We start from the raw sequence: 20,014 nt of genomic DNA on the forward strand, positions 1-20,014 counted from the left end.
GTTGATCGCTCATTTTTTTTTCTCGCAACGGAGCGATTAGCCGCTAATGCGCATGCGCAATGTCCGCAGTGCGACTGCGCCAAGTAAATTTGCTATGCAGTTAGGTATTTTACTCACGGCATTACAAGGTTTTTTCTTTGCTCTGGTGATCGTAATGTGATTGACAGGAAGTGGGTGTTTCTGGGCGGAAACTGGACGTTTTATGGGAGTGTGTGAAAAAACGCTACCGTTTCTGGGAAAAACGCGGGAGTGGCTGGAGAAACGGGGGAGTGTCTGGGCGAACGCTGGGTGTGTTTGTGACGTCAAACCAGGAACGACAAGCACTGAACTGATCGCACTGGAAGAGTAAGTCTCGAGCTACTCAGAAACTACTAAGTAATTTCTACTCGCAATTTTGAGAACCTTTCGTTCGCAATTTTGATAAGCTAAGATTCACTCCCAGTAGGCGGCGGCTTAGCGTGTGCAATGCAGCTAAAAGCAGCTTGCGAGCGAACAACTCGGAATGAGGGCCAATGTACAGATATGTCATACACATCTTGTTGTGTTTACGGATGACTAAATGACTAAACAATATGGGAGCCACAGAAATCTTTGAAAATTTTATAAAAACTAGGCAGACATATTAAAATGGGTTCTTCTGAACAGACATATCATGTGGCTGATTGGTAAGAGCGTATGCACAGTATCATTGTGTGTTGCTTCCTACATTATTAATGTAAATTGGTTGGTCGCTTCTGACATCCTGAGTGCACTAGGTGTTCCATTGATATTGGCCCTGCTCCCCAGTTTATTTGCTGTGGTTAGTGCTGTTACTTCATCCCTGGTGAGGTTTTGTTGTTCCAGCTGTCATTTGTGCTGGTGTTCTCAATCTTTTACCACCAATGTTAGAGAAATTAACACGTTCCAATGGCTGAGCATCTCCGCCTCCTGACACTCTGCTCGGCTGCCCAACATAGATGGGGCGTGCTGCTAGGCCAGACCCCTGTGGCCAATTACATGATCCTGTGACCTGTGTCCATGACCCTTTTTGTGTATAATAGCCCCAGTCCATTCATGGTTAATGGCATTTTCCATAGCTTCATATATAGCATACTGTATTGTAAGACCACATAAGCAAGTGTATAGTACTTTGTTTTCATGCTATATTCATTTTCTCTTTGCTAAACACATAAAGGATAGTTTTCAACTCCCCAGATCTCAAGAAAATTATCTTTTTCCTTAGATTAGAAAAATATTTATTTGACATAAATATATATATATATATATAGAATATATATATATATATATATATATATATATTTATTGTTCATGGATAGTAAAATTCCTGCGCCTTCAGTGCTCATAAAGTGATCTGTGCATCATCAATCCTCATAAGTGATAGCATATGCGTACCAGATATATGTGAATATCGTATTCTTAGCAGGTTCTTTTAAAAGTAATGATCCTTCCTCTTTCTTCTGACCCGGTCCAATAAGTTCATTCAACAATGATTTTCACTCGGGCAGGGAGAGGATAAATTGAGTGAATAAAGTGCACTTAGTGTTAAAGTGACTAGTGCTGGTGTGCAATATTAAAAAGATAAAGTAATTTAGAGCCACTATATGAACCCTATGACGCAAAAAGCCAAAAACACAGCACCCATGTGACTATATGGGTAAGAGAACCCTAGGTATAAAAAGGTAAACTCACTGCCGATAATCAAAATGAAGTCTTCAAGTTTGATTCGCGGCTGTACCTTAAAACCAAAAAATCTCCCAATAGGGAAAAAAAACTTTGATAGTGTGATATCGCTTTAACAATACTTTTAATTACGGATTTGCAATCTTATCTGATTTCTTGCAAATCCGTAATTAAAAGTATTGTTAAAGCGAGTGCAAATCATTGTTGAATGAGCTTATTGGACCAGGTCAGAAGAAAGAGGAAGGATCATTTATTTTAAAAGAACCTGCTAAAAATTCGATATTGACATATATCTGGTACGCATATGCTATCACTTATGAGGATTGATGATGCACAGATCACTTTATGAGCACTGAAGGCTATTGTTTTATATTGCACATATACTGTAATTGTGTTTTCATTCAGTTAATTTATTTATTTATATATTGAATATCAAGGTAGAGCACTTTTTTCACTATTTTGCATATATATATATATATATATATATTATTGCATTATTTGTAGAAAAAAGAAAAAAGAAAAAAAAACATTTAAGATAGGTCTGTCAAAATATCAGCCAGTTTTAAATCAACACAGTGACAAAAGCTAGAGTCTATACATAGTTTTGGGATCTCTTTTAAAATTCACAAATGATCACATACTATTCCTTAGGGAACTATCTTCCATTGCTGCACATATGACAGTCTCAACTAAAAAGGAAGCTAACCTGAAGGTCAGCACGTCAGAAGCAATTGATGCCTTTAAAATAGTCCTTTAGAGATGTTGCAATACTCTTGCATTCTAATTCACTTGGATACTGTTGCAATGAAAGCTTTTGATGGAAGAGCTGTACCAAGAAAATGCACCCTGAAGTCTCATTTTTTTACCACTGCAGTAAATTATGCTATTGGTAGAAGAGAAGGATTGCAGTTAAATGGGAAATTCAAGCAATGGAGACACTGGTGAGAGATAACTGTTCATTGGGGGTAATTCCGAGTTGATCGCAGCATCAAATTTGTTAGTAGTTGGGTAAAACCATGTGCACTGCAAGGGGAGCAGATATAACATTTGCAGAGAGAGTTAGATTTGGGGGGGGGGGTTATTTTGTTTCTGTGCAGGGTAAATACTGGCTGCTTTATTTTTACACTGCAATTTAGATTTCAGTTTGAACACACCCAAATCTAACTCTCTCTGCAAATGTTATATCTGCCACACCTGCAGTGCAAATGGTTTTGCCCAACTGCTAACAAATGTGATGCTGCGATCAACTCGGAATTAACCCCATTGTTACTGTGAATGCGCATAACAAAAAATTAAAGCATATTGTGAAAGCCACAACACAAGGCTAAATCATTTATACTGTAGGCTAGATAAGCATTGTTCTTCATCTGTTTTATTTCTATTATTATATAAAAAATATATTATAGATTTTAATATTAAAAACTAGAAGGCTGTTAATCGCCCCAGAGGTTTTGGTTGTTATGACATTCTGATTGCCAGGAACCCTTTCTACTTAAATGTAAATTGCTATTTTTTTACTGGTTTGCATCCATACATGTCAACAGATCTACAGTACATAAGGTTTAAGCCTATACTCAGGGTTGTTTCTAGACCATTTGGCTCCCGGTGTGAGCATTAAAAAAATGCGACCCCCAGATATAAAAAACTATTTTGTACGCACTGAAGGGGAAATGGCCTCACTAAAATAGGTGTGGCCTCACTAAAATAGGTGTGGCCTCACAGGAAAAGATTACCTTACACCCCAGTTCTGTGTGCATCTGTGGCTGCCTGCCCTGCTGGTGCGCACTGCGCAGGCAGCTGGCCTTTCCCTGCAATCCTCATTGCTGTCACCTGGGCCCCCTCTCAGCCATGACCTGCACCTTGACTATCTTTTTCTCTTGTAAAAAAAATCTCTGTAGACCTGAATCCAATATAGCTCCCAAATGAACCATCCGCTGTGACGGATTCAGAGACGACTTTTCCCAGTTTATGAGCCACCCGTGCCTTTGTAGACAAACTACTGTCTGTTGAAGATGGCTCAAATATAATTCCTGCGAATGTGCTAGGATTAACAAGTCGTTGAGGTATGGAAATATTCTTATCCCCTGCTTGCGGAGATAAGCTGCCATCACCACCATAATTTTGGTAAACACCCTGGGTGCTGTTGCTAGCCCGAAGGGCAAGGCTTGGAACTGAAAATGTTGCTGGAGGATGGCAAACCTGAGGTAACATTGATGAGACCTTGCTATAGGCACATGTAGGTAAGCATCCTGTATATCCCTGGAGTCCCCACCGTCCCCCCTTAATTGCGGGCCTACTGCCTATACTCAACCAAACATTTACTGTTTGTAACTATTGGCAGCCTGCGATTGCTCCATTAATTCCTAATTAATGGAGCGATTGCTGACTGCAAATAGTCACAGCCCGGCACGCCATCCAGCAACTCATGTTGCAGCATGCCACATCTCAGCAAAGATGAGCATGGCTACATCTGTATGCTGCATTGCCTGAGCAGTGGATTCCAATTTCATTCCCTGGATTACTCTGCTTTCCTCATGCCTTAAATCTCATTTACGGAAAATTGCATGCAAAATAAAATAACAATTTTGCATCAGTTGGTAATTAATGAGAAAAGCCCTCACTCAGTAAGGAACACTCTTGATTCACCGTATTCCTTCCACCAAAAGATGTTGGCCTGCAAACCCATGGACTGCTCTCTCTGTGAAATGGATGTAATCACCCAAAAACAGTCATCTGACATCACAAGATGGCATTGTTAGTCTTTAGTTACATCATGAGAGAAGAAAGAGGCATAAACAGTCAGTGAAATGAGCCAGGTCCACAGCAAATAGTAAGAAGATGAGGTTAAATGCACATACATATAGAATAACGTTCATATATACTGTACAGCTTGTTTCTTCTGTATGCATCAGGTGTACCCATTGCTCTTTGATTGCTTGTTTCTATCTTTGTTTTGAATAAATGTGATTATTTTTCAGCTAACTGCATACATTGGACAATGACACCATTTTGATAATTGATATTTCATTGTATTTGCAGTGGAGCTGAGCACATCTTTTTGTGACTATGTCGGGTTCCGGATGACATGCCAACCGGCAATACACAGACAGAAAAAAGACAGACAACAGAAGATAGACACACACCAGTCAGACAAGTGTGAAACACCGACAGATAAACCTCAGACAAAGATAATATATAGACAACAAAAACACAGACAAGGTCAACAACCCGACACACCAAAGACCAACAGTGCAGGCATCAGGCAACAGTTACACTGACACCCACAAAACCGACAGTGCATACATAGACAACAAAAGAGACCGACAGGGCATCCATCAGACATCAACGAGACCGATCCACAAAAGACAGACAGACGGAAAAAGTATAATCGGACCGCTACACCACACCCATGTGGTCTCAGGCTTGATTTAACAATTTAAGAATTAGAATTATCATCCAAAAGTACTGACGTGTCTTAGTTTACTTTGAAAATGATTCCATAAGTCCGCTAGTAAGTGCCTCCTACTGTATGAAACATTTTAGTTGACGTATTTTGGCTTGGTAGACTCTAGTCTTACAGATCTGAATCTTGGATCCATGTTGACTTAATTTCTGTCATTTGCATTAGTAAGATATGCTGAAGAAACACAGTATATGTACTACTGTATAGCATGTGTGAGACAGTATCATTTCCACCATAAGGGCAGGATTTTCATTGTACAGAATTAGCTAATATATCTGCATGATATGAAGACTCTTGATATACTGTATAAGAAGGAAGTTCAAAGTGTACAAAGTATGGGCAATTAAATCTTTACGTTAAGTTTTTGTGTATTCCATACCATGGAATAATTCCTGCATTATTTTGGCTCACTTTAGCTGGGTTGACGATTGTGTCAATTTATTATTTTTTGTTGTATGTCTTTAATTCTGGGCATATAAAATAATACAAACGAATTAACTGCACCAAAGAAAAATTGTGCAATTAGACATATACTGCACTCAGCAGAACAATTTCCTAATTTTGCTCATTTCTTCAATGAAGAGATTAAGGATTGGGGCTATTCAAATAGAGACCTTTTTTCTTGTCCATTTAATGAATCTGCCATCGGGCTTTAACACATAGAATCCATGAAAAGTTCCCAGATCTACTGTATGTGTTAACACTGTGTTTGCACCTGAAAACTGGCTATTTATTCCATAATTCACTTTGGGTCTGCTCAGAGTATACCAAGTACCTACAGGTTAAAGATATTAAATTATGTTTCTATGTATATGCAGAACAGCTGATTCACCTATGTATCTCTAGATTGTGCTATCAACCAAGTTTCCAATTTGGGTTTAATGCCATGCATGATTTATGAAAGAACTCTAGCACATCATATACAATATTACATGATACTTTTTGGTATGTATTTTATTTGTCCTTATGTTTGTTAATTTTATGTGTCAAAATATATATATATGAATTCCATTGGATACATGGAAAAACGCGTAGGATTTCTGGTGCCATGTCCATACTCTAAGTGGGAGGATTCTGCCAATAAAGCTCACACCTGTAAGGGTTTTGGCAGGAATAAACCATCACCTCAACTACATAGTGATTGTGGATATTTTAAATGCTGTAAGCAATTTTAATAAATTACTTTATGTACTATCTTTATGTAAGTTAAAAGATTTGCCAATAATTTACTCATTGATCATTGGGTATTTTTCCTGTTGGATGATTTTTGGTGAGGGGGACAGAGTAGTCTATACAACTGTATACCCTGGGGTATCGGCGTGGGAAGGACTCATAGACATAGTAAAGGTGACCCACTGTCTACAATATAGGATGTTGTTGCTCTTAGATATAAACATTTTGTTTGTGTAGCACCCCCTGTTTTTTGTATTTGTGTATTAATATTTGATCCTTACTAACAGGGGACCTACTGAGAAAAATACATATTTAGGAAGGGCAGTTTTAATCTACTGTGTTTCTATTAAACAAATGTTTATAAAATTATACTGTACATTACAGTGAAATAACTAAAATATAGGAAATCAGTGATAGGCATCCATGCAGTAAAAGCAGCTATCCTTATTACCAATGTACTTAAAGCTAAGGATAATGAAAAAGCTTTTGAAAAAATGTTCTGGCTTCATCTTACTCACCTTTTAGAATACCAGAAATGTAATAATTATGTAATTTTTTTCATACCATTTATTTTTCCTCCATAGTTCAAGTAATGGTCAGAAATGTCACTGGTAATTTCCATTTAGGACATGGTACTCAACAGGGCTTCCCTCATTTAGCAATTCACCCTTTGCTTTGCTTCCTGGCTTCATTCATGGCATACAGATTGGCATCAGGAGGTCAAGGTCATTGCTTTTGTTGATGATCTGTTGCTATTCACATCTAACCCTAAGCAGTATCTTTCTTTGTTACTGACATTATTCATAGTTTTTCCACTAATTTTGACAAGTCTAAAGCCTAAGCTATGTTTGGGCTGGCGAGGTCTTGCTGGCAGTGCAGTTTTTTTTTGTCTTTTATTGCCCCTAATGTAAAATGTAACTTATAACTTGGTCTGTCTGCCTCAGTTTGCGAATGGCTGAAATTGAGGCTCTTCGCTCTATTCTGACATCCCTTTAGACTTACAATTACGTGTCTCCCTCTCCCATAGCTATCTTGTGCATGCACTTTACCTAGTGAACATTCTTCTTATTCCCACCAATAATATATGGCATGTGGCAGTGACGTCTCTTGGATTATGCTACGCCCGTTTCTCATTTCTTCCACTTTTGTTGAATTAAAATTTTCAGCACAGTAAAACATTTCAGCAGTTTCCCCCCTGGTCATCCCTTGGTATCTCCACCCTTAAGACTATCATAGATTCCTACCACTATTATATTATACTGAGACAATTGCTACATATAATCTTCCCCATGCAATAGTTTTCCCTAACTTCAAACTATGCACTACTTACACATAGAACTATCAAAACAAATGCTACATGATATGGTTACTTCTCTTTAAACACATCCATTTAGTGACATATTCTACTGCAACTGCTATTATACACTCTAGAATCAGGCTGGTAACTGACCCAGAGAAAGAGCATCCTTGAGTGCAGAAGTGGGATGTCCACCAGTCTGGCTTGCCCCAGCTACTATTTTGTCTGATTTATTCAGTCTTAAAATGTCTAAGACATTGCATTTAAAATTCTTCATCAGAGTTACCTTTCCCCTAAGTGATGGGACCTCATTGGCATACCGCTACACTCTACATGTCCAAAATGCCAGACTGAGGAGGCAGACCTTTTGCATTGTTTTTGAGACTGTATTTATATGCAACGCTTCTCAGAAATGCTTGTCTCTTTTGGCAATTCAGTTTATAAACTTTCTTTCTGTAGTAATAGTGCATGGGTGATCCCAAGGACAGACAAGTAACTGCTGTTGGCCTTAAAGCCATTCTTCATCAGTGGTTGAGGCTCCTTTACATGAATTAGCTGGAGACCACACAGAATAAAGAACTCCTAAACCTGCCAATGTTTAACAGGTGGGAAAAATGTATCCCAAAACTCACACAATCCACTATGGAGGCTAGTAAACATAAGCCCAAGGGGAAAAAACATAGAGAATGTTAATTTTTTTGTTGTTGAGTTGTGCCCCTCCTAATGGAACCAGCTAGATGGCTGTGTTTTTTTTAAATTATTTTTACATCCAAGTTCAACTTTACTCAGATTTGGAACCTCTGGCCACCGACTGGAGGATTGTATAACAAAAGTGTTGGGACATTTATCAGTGGTGCCAATAGAGAACCTCAAATTATTCTGAACATATATGATTGAATTTGGTCAGTTGGAGGGCTTGAAACTCCTTGTTGGTCAAATTGTGATTTTTGGGCCAGTTCCACTGCACAGGTTGGAAATTCATGGCTTGAAATTTGAATTTGAAGTTCAAGTTACAGTAGCTCACAGTTTGTTATGCACACCAGTGCCTGCAGGAAAGTACTAGTGTCAGAACTGTTATGCACTCCAGTGTCTGCAGGAATGTACTGGTGTTTGAACTGTTATGCAAAACAAATGGACTCACAGACAAACTGGGGAATATGACATAACGTACACAGAAGGTGATAGGGTAACAAAATACACACACAGTGAACAGAGAAGCCCAGAGGCTAAGGAACTGGGTATCTCCCTTGTATTAGAACTGCTCAGATGTAAAAAGCAAGATGTTGTGTTTTAATACGTAGAGAACCCGAAATGCTGTTGCTAAGGGCAACAGCAAAACCCTAAAGGGTTACCAACGGGTGTGGCAGTAAACTCCTTGGTCAGAGATGGAATAATAGACACAAGGAGAGCCTCCACAATCCTGATTCTCACTTGCAGTGCACAGGTTTAAGCTTACTGCCACTAAACTGACCCCTGACACCTAGCACAGTGAGACAGGATTAGACAGGCAAGTGTTAGAATACAGCCGCAAACTTGCTAAGTTCACAGAGTAATAACAGAACCCCAGCAAGCTAAACGACTGACTCCAGTCTTACTGCTAGGTCTGGATTGGCAGAGTGTAATACCAAATCCCCAGGCCTATTTGCAGTAAGCAACAAACAAATACAAAGCTACACAGTACTGGCTAACTTTCATGAACTGACTAACCAACAGAGATTCAGCAGCATCTGCTTACCCTGAAAAGAGGCCTTATAAAGCAGGTGCTGTCCACGCCCCACTCAGACCTCACAGACTGTGAGCACAAAAACCAGCACCGGATCCCCTGCCGTGCACAGAGCCTATAACCACTGCACAGCAAAAGACCGAACCGGAGTATCAGCTGCGCTCAGGTTACTCCACTAGCACTTGTCTCCCGGTTGCCATGACGACGTGGCAGCACAGGGCAGGAGACCCTAACAGTACCCCCCCTCTGACGAGGGGTCAAAGAACCCCTACCACCGGGTTTATCGGGGAACTGCGAGAAGAAAGAGCGTATCAGTCTGGGGGCATGAAGATCACAACTGCGCACCCACGACCGCTCCTCCGGGCCATACCCCTTCCAGTGCACCAAAAATGACAGCCGACCCCGAACCACCTTGGAGTCAAGAATCCTTTCAACAACAAACTCCCTCTGGCCACGTATCAGAAGAGGGGAAGGTCTTCCACTGGAAGAAGGATTACTAATCGCCCGTTTTAAAAGGGAACAATGAAATGTTTTATTGATACCCAAAGAACGGGGCAGATCTAACTGAAATGCCACCGGATTGATAACCCTGGTGATCTTATAAGGGCCGATGAACCGGGGCCCTAACTTATGAGATGGCTGTCTCAACTTCAAATTCTTGGTAGACAACCAGACGAAGTCTCCTAATTTGAAGCTGCAGGGTCTTTTCCGCTTATCAAAAACCCTTTTGGTCACTAATGACACAGACACAAGGGCTTTCTTCACTTTCCGCCAAATACCTCTAAGGACCGAAACCACAGAGGAACCACCAGGCGTGGAGTCCAGGGGGTCAAAAGAATTGGCCTTAGGATGATGCCCATACACACAAAGGAAGGGAGAGATCCCTGTAGCAGAGTGAGCCGCGTTGTTATAGGCAAACTCCGCCATGGACAGATGAGCAACCCAGTCAGTCTGACACTTGGAGACATAACACCTGAGGAACTGCTCCAAGGACTGGTTCACCCTTTCAGTCTGCCCATTAGACTGCGGATGGTAGCCTGACGACAAGCTGACAGAAATCTGGAGATCGGAACAAAATGCCCTCCAGAATTTGGCCACAAACTGGGATCCGCGGTCAGAGACCACATCAAGTGGCAACCCGTGGAGACGCACAACATGCAGCATAAATAATTCAGACAGGCGTCTGGCTGATGGCAGCCCAACCAGTGGAACGAAGTGCGCCATCTTCGAAAACCTGTCAACGACAACCCAGATGGCTGTCATCCCCGAGGATTTGGGCAAGTCCACCACAAAATCCATTGAAATGTGGGTCCATGGCTTAGATGGGATAGAGAGTGGATGTAATGGGCCAACAGGAACCCCTCTAGGAGTCTTATTTCGGGCACAGATGTCACATGCCCGAACCCACTGATCCACATCCTTAGCCACCGAGGGCCACCACACCGCCCTAGATAGCAACTCCCGAGTTCTGGCAATACCCGGGTGACCTGCCGATTTCTTGGCATGGAATTCCAGGAACACTCGCTGTCTTAACCTAGGAGGCACAAACAAAAGACCTACCGGAAGGTCTGGAGGAGCCTGCTCCTGTGCTCTAAGGACTAATGATAAGAGGTCCTGGGTAATGCCCACTTTAATACATGATGGGGAAACAATGGGCAACGGCTCCTCGGTGGTCTCCTGGATTGGAGCAAAACTCCGCGAGAGCGCATCAGCCTTGATGTTTTTTGACCCAGGGCGATATGTTATCAAAAAATTAAAGCGAGCAAAAAACAAAGCCCATCGTGCCTGCCTGGCATTGAGACGCTTCGCTGACTCTAAATATGCCAGATTCTTATGGTCAGTGAGAATTGAGACCACAAACTTAGCCCCCTCAAGCCAGTGTCTCCACTCCTCGAGTGCATCCTTAATAGCCAACAATTCCCGGTTACCCACGTCATAATTCATCTCGGCAGGCGAAAATTTACGGGAAAAGTAAGCACAGGGATGAAGGCGATTATCAGACACTCCCATCTGAGAAAGCACTGCCCCAATACCCATCTCAGAGGCATCCACCTCCACCACAAAAGGACGCTCTGGATCTGGGTGTCGCAGCACCTTGGCCGAAACAAATGCCCTTTTGAGACGGGCAAAAGCCGCTTTAGCCTCACAAGACCAGTGAGCAACATCCGCCCCTTTCTTAGTGAGTGCCACCAAGGGCGCCACTATAGACGAAAATCCAGCGATAAATCGTCTATAAAAATTCGCAAAGCCCAGGAAACGCTGAAGCGCCTTCAAACTAGTGGGCTGCACCCAATCCAGGACTGCCTGTACCTTGGAACCCTCCATTTGGAAACCTTCTGGGGAGATAATATATCCTAGAAATGCGATTTGCTGAACTTCAAATTCGCACTTCTCCAGCTTCGCCCCAAGCCGGTGGTCTCTGAGTTTCTGGAGGACTAAGCGTACATGCTTCCGATGTTCCTCCAGGGAATGGGAGAAGATTAGGATGTCATCTAAGTATACAACTAAGAATCTATCCAAATATTCCCTGAGCACATCATTCATGAAATCCTGGAAGACTGCCGGGGCATTACAGAGCCCAAAAGGCATCACCAAATATTCATAATGCCCTGAGTGGGTATTAAAGGCAGTCTTCCATTCATCCCCCTCTCTTATTCGGATTAGATTGTATGCACCGCGTAGGTCAATCTTAGAAAAAATGGTGGCAGTACGAAGCTGGTCAAACAAGACCGAAATGAGAGGCAGTGGGTATGAGTTTTTAATCGTGATACGGTTCAATTCCCTGAAGTCGATGCAGGGTCGCAACGAACCGTCCTTTTTACCCACGAAGAAGAACCCCGACCCAACTGGAGACTGTGAAGGTCTGATAAATCCCTTAGCCAAGTTCTCCTGAATGTACTCTGCCATAGCCTGAGTCTCAGGACGTGACAGGGAGTACAACCTGCTCTTGGGAAGCTTAGCATTTGGCAACAAATCAATGGCACAGTCATAGGGGCGATGGGGAGGTAGTACCTCTGCAACTTTTTTGGAGAACACGTCCGCAAAATCTGCATAACACCCTGGCAATCCTGGCAAACTTAGCTGCGAGAGCCTGACTGGAAGGCTCAAGCAACTCCTGAAACAATCAGTACCCCAACTAAGAATCTCCCCAGAGACCCAGTCAAATTGAGGATTGTGGGCCCTTAACCAGGGTAACCCCAACACCAATGGGGCAAAAGTACAGACAGTCACATAAAAGGACAATTTTTCAGAGTGTGTGGCTCCAATAAACAAAGAAATCTGGCTAGTGCAAGAGGTAATTTTACCTTGGGATAATGGTTCCCCGTTTAACCCACAAATCTCAATTTCCGATGCCAAGGGTACTAAGGGAACAGAGTGTTTTAGGGCGAATTGGCGGTCCATAAAAACCCCGTCGGCCCCACTGTCCACAAAGGCCTCAGTCTTGACAGTTTGACCGAGGATCTTCAAGGTCACCGGAATGATAAAAGTCTTCTTGGGAAATTCTGACTTCTGGCCTGACAGGATATTTCCCATCACCCTCAGGCCCTGAAGTTTTCCGGCTTTTCTGGGCATGATACTACCACATGACCTTTATTCCCACAGTACAAACACAACCCCTGCTGTCTCCTCCGCGTCTTCTCACGCGAGGAGAGGCGGGTAGCCCCAATCTGCATAGGCTCCTCAGAAAATTCCTCAGAGTCTGAGGTTCCCTTGGGAAGGAAGGAAATCTCAGTCTCCCTTTCAAGCCTACGCTCTCTCAGCCGTCTATCCACCCGGATGGATAACTGCATGAGCTGATCCAAGCTATCAGGCAAGGGATATTGTACCAGTTGGTCCTTTATCTGGTTAGAAAGACCTCTTCGGTACTGGTGTCTCAGGGCTGGGTCATTCCACTGGGTATCATGGGCCAACCTCCGAAACTCCGTACAGTAAACCTCAACTGGCCTTCGCCCTTGCTTAAGGATCGAAATCTGAGCCTCGGCTGAGGCCGTCTTGTCAGGGTCATCATACAACATGCCCAGTGCCGTAAAAAAAGCATCAACACTTTTAAGCGACGGACAGTCAGGCTGCAACCCATATGCCCAGACCTGTGGGTCTCCTTGTAGCAAGGAAATCACTATGCCCACCCGCTGAATCTCCGACCCAGAAGACTGAGGCCTAAGCCGGAAGTATAGCTTGCAGCTCTCCTTGAAACAAAAGAACTGCGAGCGATCTCCAGAAAAACGATCCGGGAGATTTACTTTCGGCTCCTTAACCCCTGCAGGTGCTGCTGCTGCGGGAGCTCCGCCAGCAGCCTGGGAGGTGTGCATCTTAATGGACAAATCATTAAATTGTCGAGTCAGGACCTGCACCTGATCGACCACCTGTTGCAACGTATTTTGAGGGGTATGCTCCATATTCCCACAAAATTTCAACAGGAGTATTTGGCTGCTGAATATGTTATGCACACCAGTGCCTGCAGGAAAGTACTAGTGTCAGAACTGTTATGCACTCCAGTGTCTGCAGGAATGTACTGGTGTTTGAACTGTTATGCAAAACAAATGGACTCACAGACAAACTGGGGAATATGACATAACGTACACAGAAGGTGATAGGGTAACAAAATACACACACAGTGAACAGAGAAGCCCAGAGGCTAAGGAACTGGGTATCTCCCTTGTATTAGAACTGCTCAGATGTAAAAAGCAAGATGTTGTGTTTTAATACGTAGAGAACCCGAAATGCTGTTGCTAAGGGCAACAGCAAAACCCTAAAGGGTTACCAACGGGTGTGGCAGTAAACTCCTTGGTCAGAGATGGAATGATAGACACAAGGAGAGCCTCCACAATCCTGATTCTCACTTGCAGTGCACAGGTTTAAGCTTACTGCCACTAAACTGACCCCTGACACCTAGCACAGTGAGACAGGATTAGACAGGCAAGTGTTAGAATACAGCCGCAAACTTGCTAAGTTCACAGAGTAATAACAGAACCCCAGCAAGCTAAACGACTGACTCCAGTCTTACTGCTAGGTCTGGATTGGCAGAGTGTAATACCAAATCCCCAGGCCTATTTACAGTAAGCAACAAACAAATACAAAGCTACACAGTACTGGCTAACTTTCATGAACTGACTAACCAACAGAGATTCAGCAGCATCTGCTTACCCTGAAAAGAGGCCTTATAAAGCAGGTGCTGTCCACGCCCCACTCAGACCTCACAGACTGTGAGCACAAAAACCAGCACCGGATCCCCTGCCGTGCACAGAGCCTATAACCACTGCACAGCAAAAGACCCGAACCGGAGTATCAGCTGCGCTCAGGTTACTCCACTAGCACTTGTCTCCCGGTTGCCATGACGACGTGGCAGCACAGGGCAGGAGACCCTAACACAGTTAAAACAAAAGATGCCAATAATAAATTATAAAATGTTGAATGTTTGGACTTTCTACACATTTTCTTTGATGCCTAATAATTTGCAAACATTATTTTGTACGATTTCACACAAACAATACCACACAATGTTATAATTTTAATTAGAACAAGCTCAAACATGTTTGAATCTGTTTGAGTATGGTAATTCTTGATTTTCTCTCTTGAATTCACATTCCATTTTTAGTCTATCTACCATCAAAACATTTATCAAAAATGTTCAAACTCTAGGACAATTTGACAATATGATTAGAGAGCCACTCTGAAAGACATATAAGCATCCCTAGTCTCAGCAATAAATTATGAAAAAAATAAACTTTCTTTTTCATTCTCTTGAGTTTGAAAATTACACTTTATTAAAAGGGGCAGGTTGTCTATAAATGCTATACAGTGATGACAACAAAAACAGAGACATTCATGTATTCCCTACCCTCTAACAACATACTTGTACAGTCAAGTAGTAATCTTGCTATAACTATGCCATCGCTTTCATTTTGGGAAAACCTTGCTACAGTAAATACAGTTGCTGTCTCAGTTTGGTTCACATTCAGCTCTACTGATATGGATCTGACAGTAATAGAACCACATGATATTCTTGGGACCTCAGCAGGATTGAGAAAGAACAGATTAATGTATACAAGGAATATACAAGTAAGAGAATTTGCTCTGAGAAGAATAACAAATGTATGATTAAAGAAAAAATGGGCATTTTAATCTCTGAAAACATAAAAATGGTCAAAATAAGGAACAAATAAAGTAATAAAAAATAAAATCATCAATACATTATCATCAGAAAAATGTTCAAAGAGAATGAAAGGAAAAAATAGAAAAGAAAAAGAGAAAACAAAGATAAAAAATCAAATTAGGTAAGTTTAGAAACTATATTGCAGATTGTTAATTCTTAAAATGAAACATGTAGAGTAAGCATCTTGAATATAACCTGCCCTTGCTTGAAAAATGAGCAAGATTAAAAGTACTTCATTGCTAAGCATTTTATTCTGCTTAGTTTTACTTTTATTGTGGTCCTATACAATGAAGGATTTAGTTCAAATGCACTGTAGTTGTGGAAAGGTTTGATATGTTTCCTAATGTTATTTGAGTGTTTAGTTGCTTTGTATATGCTATTAAGACAAAATATAGCAAAAAAAAAAAAAAAAAATCACAGTTCAACGCTGTACTCCCTATACTTGTTTAAACATAATTCTAATTTCCATTGAATGTTTCCATTTGCAATAATGCAATAAATTGCTTTGAGAAGGATATGGTTGTTAGTGCAAGTTTTTGCTTCCTTTGCACAATCACTTATGACAGTTGAAGTCACTAAAGCGGCAGTTAAGTATTATTTCTATATATAGCCAGCTATTTATACTTAGGCAGAAGACTTACAGTAGCTGAATCTGCAATCTGAATAGGAAGCCGCAGGAAATAACCATACATATCCAGATGCTCAGTACTTTGCACAATATGAATGCTGATTCACATACAGTATTTCTGCATAATATGCTACAAAAATTCAGGACGATTCCTCTATATAATCCAGTATGATAATCCATTCCATGAAGAAGTATGTATAAATACTATTTTTACAGTATATGGTTACAGCAAATAAGATGCACACAACAACAATGAAATGCACAACTATACATCACAAAAACGTATCAGATCTTTTTGTCTTTTTTTTTAGTTCTGTATTATGCTTTGTGCTCATCGTTTCACCAGGTTAGGAGAAAGAAACAGTACATCAATAGTTATGCGTTTACTTAAAAACTAGTTTTAAAATAGATGCATGATATGATACTCTTATGCAGAGTGCCACAAATCTTATTGACCTGTATAATGAACAGTAAGGTACTTGGCGCCATGACTTGATAAAAAAAAGCATGTTAGCCATTGTTTGTTGCAGCATGGTGAAGCAGCTGTCAGACTCACTCAGAAAAACTCATCCACTCTTCCCACAGCAAGAATTAACTCCGTCTATACAGGGCGAGGGCAAAGCAAATTTAACACTATCAGCAGGGCATAGCAGACCTAGGAGGTCATTCCGAGTCGTTCGCTTGGAAAATTTCTTCGCAACGCAGCGTTTTTCCGCTTAGTGCGCATGCGCAATGTCCGCACTGCGACTGCGCCAAGTAAATTTGCTATGAAGTTTGGATTTTTACTCACGGCTTTTTCTTCGCTCAGGCGATCGTAGTGTGATTGACAGGAAATGGGTGTTACTGGGCGGAAACAGGCCGTTTTATGGGCGTGTGGGAAAAAACGTAACCGTTTCCGGAAAAAACGCGGGAGTGGCTGGAGAAACGGAGGAGTGTCTGGGCGAACGCTGGGTGTGTTTGTGACATCAAACCAGGAACGATAAGCACTGAACTGATCGCAGATGCCGAGTAAGTCTGAAGTTACTCAGAAACTGCTACGAGATGTGTAATCGCAATATTGCGAATCTTTCGTTCGCAATTTTAAGAAGCTAAGATTCACTCCCAGTAGGCGGCGGCTTAGCGTGTGCAATACTGCTAAAATCGCCTTGCGAGCGAACAACTCGGAATGAGGGCCCTAATTGGAATGATAGCAAAGGTCAGTACCTACAATATCAGATACTTACCATTCATAACATGTACGATTGTGCTAATTATTGCAACTATAATAAACTGTAAGGAAACAATGAGGAGAAAAAAGAGACTCTTTTGTGGGCGCACTCTTTACTATTAAGACAATAATGTAGATATTATATAATTAGAATACGGAGAAAATCTAGATATAAAATATAACTTTTATTAGCATCATAGAATAAAAGGGTGTATAGTCGTCAAATAAGGTGACATTCCAATGTATACAAAAATTATTATTATGTTGATCCTCAGTAACACAAACTGATAATATGTAAATAATTGTACAAATAGTAATAGGTCAATGCTAAAATTAGCATAATTGGTCCCGATTGCATAAATCTGGTAGGAATGCCATGAAAGATAAATGAAATATAACGCCTAAGGAAGATTCTAGGGCTGCCTCAGCTGGTTGGTCCTATGACCGTGCCAAATCTAATTGTAGTGGTAATTTGCTCGCTGATTAAACAAAGAATAGAACAGGTGAAGAAAAGATAGCAGTGTGAATCTGCTGTCAGCGTTAGACTCAGAGCGTGATGGACAAATGTAAGCTCTACAACACCGGGTATTCCTCAATGGTCACCCACTTGAGTACTGACCCAGCCCGACACTGATTAGCTTCCAAGATCGGACGGTTTCGGGCGTTTACAGTGTGGTATGATAGTAGAGGATTGCGGATGACAGCGAGGGCTCTGGAATCACTGATGAGTGTTCACTAAATATTTGGTAGAAAGATAAAGATGGATCTGCTGCCAATGTTAGACAGGGGTGACCCCTGAATCAGTGGTGAGAGTCCACGAAAAAGAAATAAAGGATGAAAAGCCGATAATGGTACCAATCAACTGTACATGCAAATTAGTATATACATACCAGTTTATTACAACTGGAGTTACTGTTATGTATACACATTAACAAATGATAGAGAGTGAAGAATTCTTCACCTGAGTACAATAAACCCAGTAACAGAATTTTGAAAATGTAACAGTAAGGTTGCCAGTGCTCCCTGTTTGAGCTCAAAAGAGGAATAAATTATACTTTATAATTGTTGCTGATATTGGGTCACCCAGGACCCACTAACCTAAAGATCTGGAAATGCAAAGGAACATGGTATAAGGTTTTTAAATGTAACAGCAATGTTGCAAAATGCTCCCTGTTTGTGTTGAAAAGAGAAAAAGATACTTTGTAATTATTGCAGGAATCACAATCACAAAGGACCCGCAAATCTATGGATATAACTAACGTGTATCCAATAGTGAATGAATAACATTAAGTTGTATCAATTAAACTAGATGAAGAATGGATAATAAATAGATATAAAGTTAAATAAATAAATATATATATATAAATAGATATATAGTTAAATAAATAAATACATAAATGAATTGCCTGCAAAGCCAGCAGTTGATTTGGCGAATAATGAGGTAAAATTACGTCGTCGGGGTTAAATCTGTAAGTGGTATGATATTACCCGCAAGGTAGTCGAAGGAAAAAATGGTCCCAGATGTAAATGATGGTCCTGGTTCTCATAGAGCGTGCTGAGGTAAGAAGTTCACATTCCAGGACATGCGGCACGTTCACCAAAGAGGCTCGTTGAGTTCAGGTTGTATTCAAAGGACAGACCTGATGATGTAACTCAGCAGGGCTGGTACGAACACTGGGCAGCGAGGCGACGGCTGATTTAGATGAATGTGCGGCTCTTAGCGGTGCAGAGAATCAGCGATTAATGCACGGAAGCTGGTGCGGGCACTGGGCAGCAAGGCGACGGCTGTATATGATAGATGGACGGCATTCAACAGCAAAGGGGGACCAACAAGGCACACGGAAGACGCGTTTCACCCGTAACCAACAAGTCACACTGAAGACGCATTTCACCCGTAACTCGGGCTTGATCACTTCCTTCAGGAAGTGATCAAGCCCGAGTTACGGGTGAAACGCGTCTTCCGTGTGCCTTGTTGGTCCCCCTTTGCTGTTGAATGCCGTCCATCTATCATATACAGCCGTCGCCTTGCTGCCCAGTGCCCGCACCAGCTTCCGTGCATTAATCACTGATTCTCTGCACCGCTAAGAGCCGCACATTCATCTAAATCAGCCGTCGCCTCGCTGCCCAGTGTTCGTACCAGCCCTGCTGAGTTACATCATCAGGTCTGTCCTTTTAATACAACCTGAACTCAACGAGCCTCTTTGGTGAACGTGCCGCATGTCCTGGAATGTGAACTTCTTACCTCAGCACGCTCTATGAGAACCAGGACCATCATTTACATCTGGGACCATTTTTTCCTTCGACTACCTTGCGGGTAATATCATACCACTTACAGATTTAACCCCGATGACGTAATTTTACCTCATTATTCGCCAAATCAACTGCTGGCTTTGCAGGCAATTCATTTATGTATTTATTTATTTAACTATATATCTATTTATATATATATATATTTATTTATTTAACTTTATATCTATTTATTATCCATTCTTCATCTAGTTTAATTGATACAACTTAATGTTATTCATTCACTATTGGATACACGTTAGTTATATCCATAGATTTGCGGGTCCTTTGTGATTGTGATTCCTGCAATAATTACAAAGTATATTTTTCTCTTTTCAACACAAACAGGGAGCATTTTGCAACATTGCTGTTACATTTAAAAACCTTATACCATGTTCCTTTG

General features: G+C 41.3%; 1 pseudogene; it reads right to left on the reverse strand.

Annotated features, from left to right (window-relative positions):
• Positions 1-17,895: 17,895 nt before the first annotated feature.
• LOC134952283 (5S ribosomal RNA) lies at positions 17,896-18,014 on the reverse strand (annotated as a pseudogene).
• Between the last annotated feature and the right edge of the window lie 2,000 nt (positions 18,015-20,014).

This window comes from Pseudophryne corroboree, chromosome 8 (assembly GCF_028390025.1).
Source record: "Pseudophryne corroboree isolate aPseCor3 chromosome 8, aPseCor3.hap2, whole genome shotgun sequence".
Lineage (NCBI taxonomy): Eukaryota > Metazoa > Chordata > Amphibia > Anura > Myobatrachidae > Pseudophryne > Pseudophryne corroboree.